The following is a 13,298-nucleotide window of genomic DNA, read 5'->3' as shown; positions in this document are numbered from 1 at the left end:
AAAATACAAAAAAAAAAATAAAAAATTAAGTATTTATCAAATTCCATTTGTGTCATGTAAAGAAAATAGTTCTCTCTTGTCCAAAAATAAAAGAGAGTATTCAATGTAAATAAGAGTCATTTTTTGTTTTAGTAAGCAAGGAAGGGTGTACGCCATTGATGTACAACGCGAGAAATTGTGAAATACCTCCAACTCATTCACAATTCTCGTAAAGTCCGGACAACTAGCTAGATTTCGACCTAAGTTCTTAGCCTAAAAACTATCTCTTGGTGATTAGTAGTCATAACTTCAGGTCATTCTAGAAACATGTGTAGATACACTTTACACTATTATCACATGTCTTTATTTGTTATCAGTGCTAGGATTGTGCCTTTGATAGCTAGATTGACATCTCCATTTTGCTGTGAGCTTCTACTGTCTTGCACATGTCACATTTCATGGAATATGAGCTTATATTTTGTCCTAGAACTTTGTAGGTACGTTCTAAGAAAACCTTCACGAGACTTCAACTCGTCCACTAGGGACACTTAGTGGTTTAAAAGGCTTATTGCATTCGCTAAATGCAATCGAGAGACCAGCGACAGTGGTATAGGTAGGATTTCCTTAGTTTTGTTTTACTTAAGGACAAGTAAAATTCAGGTTTGGGGGTATTTGATGAGTGCTAAAAAGTGCATATTTCTATATATTTTTCTTGGCATTTAACTCATCTTTTGTGCATTAATTCTACATTTTATCCCATATTCTGTATTTTCATTGTTTTCAAGAATAAATACTTTTCTTAATTAATTTTGCATTTTTAGGTACTAAATAAAGCCTGGTTAACTCACGGAGCGAAAAGAACAAAGAAACGACAAAGACTCCCGCAGAAAGGCAGCGAAGAATGATGTTTACAAGAGCCGGATCAACTGGAAGTGGGCTTGAAGAGGAAGAATTGTCCTTAAAGAAGATACGGGCTTGGCATACCCAAGACCCTCACCCAAACCCATTTCCAATATCCATACCCGCCTTCATCTTCAGCCGTCAGATTGGATCATCTCAGCATCCTACGGTCGCTTCATCATAGTGCATCAAAGTCTGAAGCTCCTGTCTAACACTACAGCACCTAACTCCATCTTGAGCCGTCAGTTTCGTTGTATCAGGCATCCGACGGTCGATACCAGACTCTTCACTTGTAGCCGTTAGATCAATCTATCATTTCCGCATCCCACGGCTCAGCTTCGCGTATCATCGAGACTTGATGCATCCGCTCAACACCTAAGCACCAAATACCTATACCCTAACCCAAACACACCTTAACCCTAAAACTATTGGCTTCTCCTTCTTCTCCCCCTTTCTTCTCCTCTGCAACTCCACGACCACCACCTGCTCCGCCAGCAACTCCTTCTCAATCACCACAACCACCACCATCTCTTCTCAAATCATCATACACACTCGACCCATCACCTATATCACGTTCTAATCTCTCTCAAACAACTAATTTCGCCTATTCTCTCACCACTGAACCCTAACAGTGAGTTGGTGAAATTAGTTGATGATATAGATCAATTGGAGGCGTGGGAAGCATCAGAAGATCGTAAGGAAGCATGGGTGAGAGCTATCAAGAGTTTGCAGTGATTAGGTAAACCTAATTTCTATTTCTTATAAACCCTAATTTCATAATTTGGGGATAATTGGGGGAACATGATTGTACGTCTAATTGAAGCATGGGTTGATTGATTGGGTTGTTATCAGTAAGTTTGGTGAAACAATTTTGGGTTTAATTGTATTTTTACAAACCCTAATTTTGCTGTTAATTGGGGATTTTTTGGGATTTCCATTGTATGTATAAATAGGGGTCTTTGGGGTGTTGTAATGGGATATGCCTGGACTAGCCAGTGCTTCACTCAAGAGGACTGGAATAACCAGTGCCTCAAGGGTTAGTTTTTATTTTAAATGATGTTGTAAACTTCAATTGTTTTTATCCTATCCATGCTCTGATCTTGTTGTGCTTGAATTGTCTAGGATTGAATATCCTTATAGGTTGTTAAAACACTAAGCAAGCTTCTCTGCGGGTAGTTGCAGTGTAAGAGCCCCAACTACCATAAGGTTTAGAATTCATCTTAGTGCCTTTAGCCTCCTTTCTAGACCAACCCTTAGATGAACAGCCGGCTTTGAACCGCAACTGTCATATAGTTATTCAGAAAGGCTAGAAGCTGACTGATAACTAACAAGGGACAAGAACATAGTTGGAAGACCTGCCTTTGTTTCTTTATCACTGCCCTTGGCTAACAGCCTTGGTTTGTTTGTCTTTGTTTCACTGTTCTTGTTCACTGCCACTGATTTTTCTTGTTAACAGTCACTTACTTCATTACTTCAATTCACACCCAAGTCTATGTGGTTCGACCCTGCCTTGCACACTCACTACAACAGACCCTGTGCACTTGCAGGTATCATTTCTGTGACTCTTTTAGAGAGCCACCACCACACAACTCTCAGCTTCCCTCATATAGATCAACCCATCTCCCTCTTTGCGACCGAATTGACTCTGGAACGACTATTGTCTTGGTTTAGGCCAGAGTCATACAAATTGATTTCCCGAATCTAAGCACCCCCTTTGCAGCGGTGCATCTGTGTGAGGTTCAGCAGTTAGCTCGGTTGAGGAGTCTCGACAACACGCTCGACTCTCCACTTTCCTAGAAAACCAGCAAACTGTTTTTCCCCATCTACAGATTGGCGACCACAGTGGAAGATTAATCTCTCGGTTGCAATCTCACATTTTCACGAAATAGTTGATCTTAGGTCAGGTTCAGTTACAAATCCTAACGCGAACATCGCTAGCACTGGCAACAACGGTGATATTCTAGAAACCATTCTTGCTTCCAACAATGGTGGTGACACTCCTCCTCCTCGAACCAACGTGGAAAATCATCCTCTTTTTGGCCGACATCCCGAAGAAATCAGAGAAAATCCACCCACTATCGCTGATCTCATGAAAGTCCAGGAATTTATCGCCAAAAATCAAACTGATATGGATGCTACTCAGAATGGGCTATGTAACTACCTCAAAACTCTTACTGACAAGATATCAGACAAAACTCAAGAGAAAGGGAAAGACAGGGAAACATCTCCAAGCACGGATCCTGAAGTTATTCCAGTCCATGACGATAACGAGGCCCACAAAGCTGCGGAACCCGCTGGTTTCATCACCCGTGAAGACTTGGAACGTCTTATGGAGAATCGAGGAAGGGTCATATAATGATTGTGCACCGTCATCAACCTCCGTACCCTGCAGCCACACAAAGGATTCCTCTCCCAAAGGGCTACACTTCTCCAACGTTCACACTCTACAATGGAACGGGGAATGCTCGAGAACACGTTTCTCGGTCTTGGAAGCATTAGGAGAATATGAACACAACCATGTCGTCCATTTGAAGGAGTTTTCAAAATCCCTGACGGGTCGAGCGTATACTTGGTACAACAACATTGCACTAGGAACCATAACTAATTAGGGAGAAATGATTAATGCTTTCTACAGAAAGTACTTCTTTGTTTCTTATCAAATTACTCTTTCTGACTTGGGAAGGATGGCTCAGAAAACTGTCGAACTCTAGGTCAACACAACTGGCATATACAAGGGCACCAGTGGTCGACTTTATTGAATTTATTCCGGTTGGTCTAATGGTCTGGTCTCTCTTTTTTTTTCTTTTTTTTTTGTTGTTGGTATCTCAATCTCTCTATTCCACCCTAGCAAAGGTAACAACTTGAATCGTGTGCCCCACCAAATCACTTAAAAAAATAAAAACAGAAGGATTAGGATTCAACGAGATATGGCGAAACGACCATGTTTTTTTTTTAATTCTAACACCTGAGCTGTGTGCTTTTATGAATAGACTCTTTAGATGTTTCCATTTAATCAGATTGGTTCCTCAACTCCTACAACCAAGATGTTCCCATCCACTTAGATTAGTTAGTGCCAACCTTAATAAGAATAAATTTCTAGGCTCTGGAGTTTATTTGTTGCAGCTAAGAGCTAACAAAAAGTTTCTTCCCCACCCCCAAACTTAAATCTAACATTGTCCTCAATGTTCTAAAGAAGAAATTAAAAGCATGAACAATAAGAAACTGTTACCACTTGATGGATGGAAAAAAAAATAAGGAAGGATATTACCGTGAGCATGAGTACCTCCCAGGGAATGCTAAATTTAAAGTCTTTAGCTAGACATCAAATACCTCAAAAAGGATTGTCACCTTCCAAAGTCATATATCAATAGTCGAAAAAATTGTGGGTCCATAAGACCAAATAGAGCTGACATCAGTATGAGACAACTGCACTGATTCAGAAAAATGAAAAGAAGGAGCACGTCCTCATCTAAGGTTTCTGTCAAGACAACTGGGTTTATTGGCGGCGCGTAATTGAACTTCATATGTGTGTCTCGATAAATAGATTCATCCGAAAAAAGGGTCTCTAATACCTGGGTTACCTCCTGGACAATATCAGGAGGATCGGGTTGCGGAGTCTGAAAAGACTCAAGTAATATCTCAGATGTACAAGGCTCGAGTCCCAAGTTAGAGACTCTAATTACGGATACGATACAATCACAAGAACCATCAATACCCCTGAACTTAGGTTTCACAGACAAACCTCTAACTATTTCTTGAATTTCTGGATCTTCAGAGTCCTTAAAATACTCAAGAGATTCTTCTAGTTCTCTACCCCCAAACTTAGGGTCATCATTATTCTCAGAAAAACCTAAAACTATTGCCTGAATTTCTGGGTCCATAGAATCTTTAAAATACTCAAGAGCTTCTTCTAAAGATTGATCACATATCTGATCTAAGAGAATGGTTTCCTCAAAATCATCTAAAGAATCTACCAGTAAAGTGTCAAGCCAATTATCCTGAACCAAATCCTGAACTAAAGTGATAATCATATTCACTTCTTCTAAATCATCGTTCTCAGAAGGTTGTCTAGTAACATTAAAGACATTTAGTTCAGTGGTCATATTACCAAAGGATATGTTCATAAGCCCAGTCCTACAGTTGATGACAGCGTTAGCTGTGGATAAAAATGGGTGACCTAAAATCACTGGGATTTGACGACTTGGGTCCTGAACAGGCTGGGTGTCTAGAACAACGAAATCCACAGGATAAATAAACTTATCAACCTCAATCAGAACATCCTCTATGACACCACGAGGGACTTTGACAGACCTATCATCTAATTGTAGTGTCATTTTAGTCGGTTTCAACTTACCAAGACCTAGCTGGGTGTATACATGATACGGAAGTAAGTTAACACTAGCTCCTAAGTCAAGTAAAGCTTTATCGACCATGTGATTACCAATCGCACAACATATGGTGGGGCATCCAGGATCCTTATACTTAGGGGGTGTTTGGTTCAGAAGAATGGAACTTACCTGACCAGCTAAAAAAACTTTCTTATGGACATTAAGCTTACGCTTTCGTGTACAAAGATCTTTAAGGTACTTGGCATAAGCAGGCATCTGCCTAATTGCTTCTAATAGTGGAATGTTGATGTTCACCTGCTTAAATGTTTCCATTATATCGTTGAAAGTCGACTCCTTCTTTGTTGGGGATGACAAATGTGGATATGGGGCTCTAGGCACAAAGGTAGACCTATCAGGAATTTCTTGGGAATCCTTAGAGACTGTTTCAGTTTCCTCGTCTACGGGCTCCTCTTGAGAAGTAGAAGGTGCAACTACAGTATGTCCACTAGGCATGGATACCTTATTGTTTATCGTTTTACCACTCCTAAGGATTGTTATCGAGTTCACATGGTTTGATGATTTCTCACCAGCTAAAGATATTTGATGGACTCCCCTAGGGTTGGGTTGTGGTTGACTAGGAAACTTTTCTTTTTCTCTCAATGTCTCATTTATCTGACTAACATGGGTTTTCAATTCGGAAATAGCCTGAGAGTTAGCCTGACCTATTCTCTTATTTTCTTCTAAACCTTGAGCAACAGATTGCTGAAAATGCACAGTTTTACGAGTTAACAAATCAAGAGACTCTTCTAAACTCATAATCTTCTTATCCGAAGGGTTCTGAAACTGTGCCGGAGCTGAAGGATTCTTAGTATAGCCAAAACCTGGGGGAACCTGAGCATTACTAGACTGACCTTGATTCTGGCCCTTGGACCAAGAAAGGTTTGGATGGTTTCTCCATCCAGGGTTATAGGTTTCTGAATATGGGTCAAACTTCTGTTGGTTATCAAACCTAGTGTTGTTATAAAGAGCATTGGCTTGCTCTTCAACAGCATGGCCTTCCCAAAAAGGCTCATTTCTTCCACTACTACCACTAAAATGACCTAATTCTAAGGTTTCTAACCTTTTGGCTATAGCTGCTATTTTGGCATCTGACTCATAAGATCCTTCTACCCTATTAACATTTCCTCTACTTAGAAGAATTGTTTTCTGGGGTTCCCTACTATTTTCCCATTGTTGGGTCTTATCGGCGATTTCATTCAAAAATGTCATCGCTTCATCAACAGTTTTATTCTCAAACCCACATGTGCATAAGGACTCAACCATGGTTGTTGTTGAATAATCTAAACCCTCGTAGAGGATCTGAACTAACCTAACCTTCTCCAAACCATGATGAGGACATTGAGATATCAAGTCATTGAATCTTTCTAAGTACCTATATAAAGATTCTCCCTCTTGTTGGGCAAAAGTACATATTTGTGTCCTAATAGACGATGTTTTATGCCTTGGAAAAAACTTATGTATAAAGGCAGAAGTAAGTTGGTCATAGGTTTCAATTGACTCAGAGTCCAAACTATACAGCCAAGATTTGGCTTTATCTTTTAAGGAAAAGGGGAATAACCTAAGTTTCAACTCATCATCACTTAGGTTTTTAATTTTCAGAGTACTACAAACTTCCTCAAATTCCCTAACATGAAAATTAGGGTTCTCATTCTCCTTCCCTAAAAACATTGGGAGCATCTGTAAAGTCTCAGGTTTCAGTTCATAATTTTCCTCGGTTTCAGCTAACTTGATACAAGACGGACGAGAGGTCCTAGTTGGGTTTACATTTCTGGCACTACCAAAGGACTAGGAGTACTAGGGGTACTTTCCTCACAAAGAGACAGATTCTCAAAACTGAAGTTTCCAAAAACGGGGCTCTCAAAAGAAGAGTCTTCGAGCTCCCCATCTTCACAAAAAGAACTACTAGGTTTTTCACTAATCAAACGACCTAGAGTGTTTCTTTCCAAGCCCGTTTTAAAACTTCGGGCATACACTAGAAAAACAAAATCAAAAAGAAAAGTCCTAAAACGGAAGGGATGTTCTATGCAAACACAAACAAGGATGAATCCACCACAGCAAACCTACTGATTTCTAGCAAACAAAAAGCATGATGGCTCCACTTAGATTGTTTCTAGACCAGCTTCTAATCCTTCGAACGGGAATTCGTTATAATTTGAGCAAACCCCTCTGGAATCAATCCGAGTCAAAGTAAGTTGAATAGAGGCGAGGGAAGATCGATGGAGCTTTGATACCCAAGGCCTCACCGGTATTACAAGGCGGCGCAGTCACGCATTCAACTTACAGAAACCGTCAAGAACTTCGAAGTATGCTTAAAAGAGTAACCAATATTTTTCGAATGACTTTCCTGTTAAGCTCGTTACCCTATCGGTCTCGTTCTAGTAAAAATTTTAGGCTTAGGTTCGCGTTTGGTGTCGTTTTCCTAAGGCGGGCAAGAAGAGAACGGTGATGAAATCTGAACCCTTATCTTGTATGTCCAGTCCTTTCCCTTTACTAGGAAATTAAAGAAGCCGTTTTCAAGTCTTCAACATATATGCATACGAAGGAAGACAGTAACTCGCTGACAGGGGATTCGCGAGTGTTTCGAAAAACTTACCTCCCGTACCAGACGGGGGATGAACCTTTGTAGTCGACTCGGGCCACGACTCATATGTCATGTACGAACCCGAGGGGTCGAGGTGATATCGTAATCACCGTCCTTCTCTGCAAACAGTTTATATTTAAACTAACTTTCCGTAGGGTTTAAAAAAAATAATGTCCCAAAATTAAAGTTTAAAGTCCAAAAAATATAAAGTGCAAAAGAAAAAGAAAGTCTAAAAAAAATCTACAAAAATAAAAATGTCTTTTTTTTTCTCTCTTTTTTTATATAAAAAAAATCTTCTTCTTTCGCTCCTTTCGCTTTGCCTTTCACTTGAAGTCTTTAAGTATTCACCAAAAGCTTTGGCAAAATTTTCTTTCGCTCCAAATTCCGAATTCTGTAAGAAAAAGACAAAGACCCAAAAATGTAAAGAAGAACAAATAAAAAAATAAAATAAAAAAAACTCTAGCCTAAAGACAAGTCCGCGTCGGCGGTGCCAAAAATTTGATGTGTTTTCAAAGTTGTTGTAGTAGTATGATTCGTTCAAGACTTGTGAAAGCGGATTTTTAGATTTTTTTTTAATAAATAAAAATAGCGAACTAAATTAAAAAGATGTTGTGGATGTAGAAGAAGAACATGGAGATCCAAAAGATTTATTAACAGAACCAAATAGATGGGAGATATTGGTAGATGGATCATCAAATGGAGAAGGAAATGGAGTTGGAATTGTTTTAATTTCACAAGAAAGAATAAATATGGCTTTTTCATTCAGATTGGAATTTGCATCCACTAATAATGAAACAGAATATGAAGTTGTGATACATGCCTTAAAATTCGCAATAGAAATGAAACTAGAAAATGCCAGGATCACTAGTGATTCACAGCTAGTTATTCGCCAAATAAAGGGAGAGTATACTACAAATGAACCATCCTTGAAGAAATACAAGAAGTCTGTTGAAGAATTGACAGCGAAAATCCCAAAAATAAAATGGAGGCACATTTCAAGAAAGGATAACAGACTCGCAGACGCTTTTGCTTTCATCTCAAGCATGATGACAGATCCAACTGCGAGATGCATAAAAATACAAACACTTCTGTCACCATCAATCAATAAAGAAGAAGAAGACGTGGATGTTATGATAATAGACAATGAAGAAGAAGAACAAACGAACAATATCACAGACTGGAGAATGAAACTTCATGCATATTTGGCGAAAGAAGAAACACCAAGAAATAGATTGGAAACACACAAGTTAAAAAGCCGTGCAACGAATTATGAATTAAGAGATGGGTTACTATAACGAAAATCCTTTAATGGACCATCACTCAGATGTTTGACACGAGAGGAAGGAGAAAAAGTACTAAAAATGTTACATAGTGGGGATGCTGGCAATCATAGCGGGGGAAGATCTTTGGCACATAGAGAAAAAATGCAAGGTTATTACTGGCCATACATGCACGAAGATGCAAAACAAATATCAATACGTTGCAAAGATTGTCAGCGACATTGAAATAAAATACATGCACCTGGAGCACCACTATCATCTTCAACCAGTGTGTGGCCTTTTGGAAAGTGGGGCTTAGATATTGTGAGACCATTTTTACCAGGTTCTGGACAAAAAAGATATTTAATAGTCGCAACAGATTATTTCACAAAATGGACAGAAGTGAAGGCAGTACAACATATTCGCGACACAGATATCTTTACATTCATATTCGAAAATATCATTTGCAGATTCGAAATTCCTGCGCAGTTGGTATCTGATAATGGGAAACAATTTGAAGGACAGAATATAGAAATGCTACTTAATGCATTCAAGATAAAATGTGGAAAGTCTACTCATCTATATCCACAAGCTAATGGGTGGTAGGACTTAAAACAAGCCTACAATAAACTGCAAGTGCACAGTGCGTTATTGTGTATAGTGCAAATACAGGTCGATCCACAGGGACAAGGTGGGTGTAGAGTTGAAACTATGGCCTTACTACAACTGATTCAATCCAAACAGTGACAAAAAGGGGTTTTGTTTGCGTCGGTACGACAAAGTGATGGATGATTATACAAAAGAAATAAGATTACAGAAAAATAAATGGTAAACTAGGGCTTCGAATCCACCTCCTATACGCATAGAAATACCTAATTTGATATACTAGCTCTCCCTTCAATCAAGGAGCTATAGAAGTTCTAGCCTCAAACTACCTTGAAGATGTGATATAATCACTAACAAATATGATGATTTAATCTCAGCAAAAGATGTCAATTCCTAGAATTACCTGTCCGTTTAAGGCATAGGTAATCACAAATTGAACTAAATAAATTTACATAGAGCTTGAAAACATAACAAAGATTTGATCAAACTACCAAGGATGCAAGACATAAAAGGTGAAAGTAATTTGATATGCAATCAGAGATTAATCATACTTTTCAATAAAAATCCATGGAGAACAAGTAAAATCAAACAAAAATAAACTATTTATTTAGAGGTTTCATCTAAACCCAAAGAGAAAATTAAAACATTGAAAGTGTTGAAGATAGAAAACCTAAATTACTACTAGAGCTTGGTGCACCGGCTACTCCGGGCATGACCTCTTCATCACAATCCTATCCCTATTTATACTAGACTTTGACCAATCAATTATCAATCCCTATTTTCCATACGGTATAAACAGAAAATTAGGTTTTCTAACACACAACTCACCAACTCCGTTAATTAATTTCAGAACCACTGCCTGTTTTATGCATGCTGCTACCAATTGTTGACATACAATTTCAGATTTTCCTTCAATTTTGTATTGAATTCCAACTACCCTAGCTAGTCATAGCTTACTGTGAAGAAAAGGGTTGAAAGAGCGAATGAGGGGGTAGGATGGTGGTGATAGTGTTGATTGACATAAGGGAGAGAATGGGTTTGGAGTGTAAGTCGGAAAAACAAGAAAGGTTGTTGTGGAGGTGGAGGTATGGGTTTGACAGAGAAATTGAAATGAGAAAGACAATTGAGAAGAAAAGTTTCTCTGATTGTGGAAGTGAAATGAAAAAGATAATAGGGACCGACCTGGGTGTTAGGCACTCATACCTAGATTAGGTATATAAGAAGTAGATTGTTTGGGTTCCCTTTTGGTTTAGAAGGTGCAGAATACTTGGCTTTACACCAGGCCCATTAATATAAGCCATGATCATCATATGACTGGCTGCACCGGCACTAGATTTTCTTCCACTTCTAAGACACCATTTGCTGCAACGTCTCCACATTCCAAAATATCTCTGCCACTTCAGCTAGCTGAAACTTCATGGACCTCCCCATATTTATTAATCCTACAAACCAAACATAAATTATAAGTATTTACAACAAAAAGGATTATTGATGTCTCGAGACGCAAAATGTACAATTTCATTTAAAATGTGACATTAGAGCACTTGGGATGTGATAAAAGATAAAAAAAAAAAGATCTAGAAATATGCATTATTAGGCACCGATCACACCCCCAAACCTGAATTTTGCTCGACCTCGAGTAAACAAAAGAAAACTAAGAAAATCCTACCTACACACTGTCGCTGGTTTCTCGATTGCATTTAGTGAATGCAATAAGCCTTTTAAACCACTAAGTGTCCCTAGTGGACGAGTTGAAGTCTCGTGAGGGCTTGCTTAGAACATACCCACAAAGTTCTAGGTCAAAAGAGAGCTCACCTTGTATGATGTGTGACACCTGCTTTTAAGTTTAAGCTCACAACAAAATGGATCTGTCAATCTAGCTTTCAAAGGCACAAGTGACACACACTGATTCCAGCACAAAAAATATTTTGAAATCCAAGAGTTCGAATAGTTAACATGTGATAATCATGAGCATGCATAGAAACTGATTTATCAACCTAAGTCATGACTGCCAATACTAAGAGATAGTTGGGCCGATTCAAAGACAAGCTAGCTTTATGGGAGATGTGAATGTTCACCTTAAATGTTGGTGATATTTCAGCTTACCCGTTTTGTATATCGATGGCATACACCCTCCCTTGCTTATTACAAGACTATTTACGAGATATACAGAGACTAGTTACTTTGACTACTTTGAAACAAAAAGTAAAGAAATACTGACTTAAGAGAGCACAAGATGAAGAACAGACTCTCTTATCATATTCTTTTGATTTTTTTTTCTTTTTTGTATTCTTTTGTATTTTTCTAACTTTTTTTTTAGATGAAAGAGTCACGAAGACAAGATGATAAACGACTTTACATAAAACAAACAGATACATTGAATTAACATTATAGCAAGAGGCATCCCTTTTCGATGCACAAAGTAATATTGAATGGTCTTTTTCATAACGTATACACCAACTACTATCCCAGCCGACCAAAGAACAAGCTAGTCAAGCCTCATCGGTATTCTAGATGATTGGCAGTCTACTGGATTACGCAAATCAGACGCTATACATGCTTGATAGACCGTGCAAGTGCAAGTTTCATATCACATTCTCAAAAAGTTTCAAAAAAATGTAAATCGAACTCACATGTTGTAGTGCTAGAACCAAAAAGATATCAAACTTGTACCTCATCATCTAGATCGATAATCCTAAAATTATTATACATGCAGATACTACAAATCAAGGAGGATGAGCTCAACAATTTATTCTCTCTTTTTTTTTAACATGGCAGAGTTCAGTTTCAATTATAGCACAGTGACAGTCACATGGTATCTACTCTTCACCCCCAAACCTAAACTAAACATTGTCCTCAATGTTTCTAAAGATGATCAGAATTATAACAACAACATACCATAAGGACCATGTTGAGTAGAGAAAAGTAAAGAGATTACCATATTTGACGAAAGAAAGAACTGAACTCCAATATTCACGGCTAGAATCCAACATTTTTCAGCTAAGATCACATTGGATTAGCACAAGATATACAAAACAAAAATGAAACTGACTTGAGATAGAAAAATTACCTACTGGATTATACACAAGAAGAATTCACCATACATTAACAGTCTAAAGAGTTGAGGATCAACCCAAAAGACGGAGTGCAGAAATTTTAACAGCCTCACACAATTATAATAACACAGAAATGCAAGTGAGAATGCAAAACAAAATGAGTTATCCCCAAATCTGGATTTTTCAACGGATATACTTTTGGGCACAAAATCTACCAATTTCAGGGGTGCATTATGCACAAGGTCTAATTCATAGTGGACATTGTAAGGGACGGGCAGAGATACACATTCCAACTGTGGCTCCTCAAAGGTATCATATTTTTCCGAAAAATAGTCCAAGAGGACTTGTGAAGCACACAAATCTAACCCAAGGCTTGGAACTGTCCACAAAGAGGGTTTAATAAGCTCTCGGCCGACATTAAGGCAATCATGTTGTGACTTAAGCAGGGAATCAGATCTGTCTAGGTTATTTTCATCTGTATCATTACACGATTCAACACTCCATAAGTCATAAACAAGTGCAATATCAT

This window comes from Papaver somniferum, chromosome 5 (assembly GCF_003573695.1).
Source record: "Papaver somniferum cultivar HN1 chromosome 5, ASM357369v1, whole genome shotgun sequence".
Classification (NCBI taxonomy): Eukaryota; Viridiplantae; Streptophyta; class Magnoliopsida; order Ranunculales; family Papaveraceae; genus Papaver; species Papaver somniferum.
The sequence above is the reverse complement of the archived record's forward strand: the minus strand, read 5'-3'. Positions refer to the sequence as shown.